Source organism: Lepus europaeus, chromosome 4 (genome assembly GCF_033115175.1).
Source record: "Lepus europaeus isolate LE1 chromosome 4, mLepTim1.pri, whole genome shotgun sequence".
Classification (NCBI taxonomy): domain Eukaryota; kingdom Metazoa; phylum Chordata; class Mammalia; order Lagomorpha; family Leporidae; genus Lepus; species Lepus europaeus.
In genome coordinates this window covers 10,232,685-10,234,805 of record NC_084830.1, presented here as the reverse complement: position 1 = coordinate 10,234,805, position 2,121 = coordinate 10,232,685, and positions in this window count along the sequence as shown.

The window sequence follows — 2,121 nt, the reverse complement described above, 5'->3', positions numbered from 1 at the left end:
GTCAGGGAAGTCAGGTGCCTGGGCCGTTCACTGGTGCTTCCCAGGCACGTTAGCTGAGAGTTGAACAGGAACTGGAGCGGCCAGGACTTGAACTGGTGCTGTGATATGGGAAGCTGGCAACACAAGTGGCAGCTTAACCACTGTGCCATGACAGCCACCCTCCAGTCTCGGTGTTTCTAAATGACCTTGGGAGGCTGTATCAGTTTTCTCAGACACGGTTTCCTGTCCAGGAAAGTAGATAGGAATAACGTCTACCCCCGGAGGTGGTGAGGTTCAAAGCTAGCCGCAGAGATCTCAGTACTTACTGCTGCATCCGAGCAGGTTCATTGGGCCATTCTCATTTTGAACTTCATTTTTTGTTGCTATCATCCTTGCATTATGCATTGTCTCCATAACCACTTCCTTAGGAGAGTGTGGAAAAAGGAGATGATGTAAGAGAGGTATGACATTGCATGGTTTAGAATTCAGTTGCCTTCACATTCCTTCTGATGGTACCACCTGATCAAGGGAAAAAAAGAAAATATTACCTTCTCATTCCGATGGAAAAGAATAGCCGAGTCTCTCTGATCTTGAGTTAGGGCTACCTTTTAAACAGTTGTTAATTTTAAGATTTTCTAAAACCACCCCAGGCTTCAGGGGGGCACATCCCAGGCTGAGTTTGCAAACCCTGGTGTCAGAGGGCAGGGCCGGTAAAGCAGCAAGTCAGACCTTGAGGAAGGTGCTATGCAGAGCACCGGCCACAAGAGGGCGCAGTTCATAAATGGTAGGAACCGGTATGATGGTGATGAAGGTGAGAAGGAGAAAAAAGAAACACAGGGTGAATTCAGAGAAAGAGGAGACTCTGGAGCACCCCACCCCCGCCTCCGTCCTGGGGCAGGCAGTGATGCCCCACCTGCTTCCCCTCGCCCTGCTCTGAGGCAAGGCCCTGTGCCGTGAGTTTGTGGCTTCCACCAGCTGCCTCTGGGGGGACACCCCAAGTGGCTGCCAACAGAAACTGAAAACCCCATCCTTTTTCTTCAACCCTTTGCCGTTAGGTGTTTTTCCTGTTGATAACTTGTGGCAATTTCAAAACATCCATTAAAATCGTAGACACCATTTACTGTCTGCATGGGTCATCCTACCCGAATTAGATCTTTGCTCAAGATATTGGAGTAAGCGCCACACTCAACACGAGTGCTCAGTCACCGTGTCAGATTCTTCCCCTTCAAACCCAGCTGTGAAATCCCAAAGGGCTAGATGTTCGAGGGAAGATCATCCACGAAACTAAGCATCAGGGTAATTCCATCTCCAGTGACCCTTTGCCAGCCAACTGCATCCTCTTCATGCTTGGGAAAGGGGCACAGGGTCGCCACGGGGTCTCTGTGTGGCAGAGACCTGACCCCTGTAAGGAGGAGTTCAGACCCCAGGGAGCGGCTGCCCTTCCAGCCTGGGCTCCAGAATGAGACCCGTGGGCCAAGCTGCACCAGCGCCCGGCAGGCTGTGAGCAAAACAGAGGCTCATGACAGCAAGGGGAAACTTGGAGGTCCTCCAGGGGTGCACCCCGACCCTTCCAGGACCAATGTGAGGCTCTAGGAGTCCACACCGGTGGCTGATTTCCCTCGTGGATGCTGCTTCCCATCTCTGCAGGGAGGAAAGTTCACTTGCAAGGCGTTGACCTGTGCCCTCCAGGAAAGTTAACTCCAAGGTCACATTTTGTGGTCTTTAGAATATTAATATAAATTGACAAGTTTACTTCCACATCCATGCCTGTCTATATTTCTTAGCACTCTTAAGGATTTCCTTCAAACTGGTCTTACATATTGCTGATGCGCCCATTAGTTGATTAGTTGGATAAAAAATTTTGACAGGTATTCATTATATGTGTGTGTGTGTGTGTGAGAGAGAGAGAGAGAGAATTATATATTTTAATTATTTATTTCTTTTCATTTTTACTTGGAGAGAAGAGAGAGAGAGAGAGAGAGCGAGGTCTTCTATTCACTAGTTTACTCCTCAAATGCTCACAACAGCTGGGTCTGGGCCAGACAGAAGCCAGAATCTAGGATCAGGCCAGGTCTCCAGGTCTCAGCTATGCGCATGTCAGGGCCACAGATAACTTGGGCCACCCCCTGCTGCCTGGCCGTG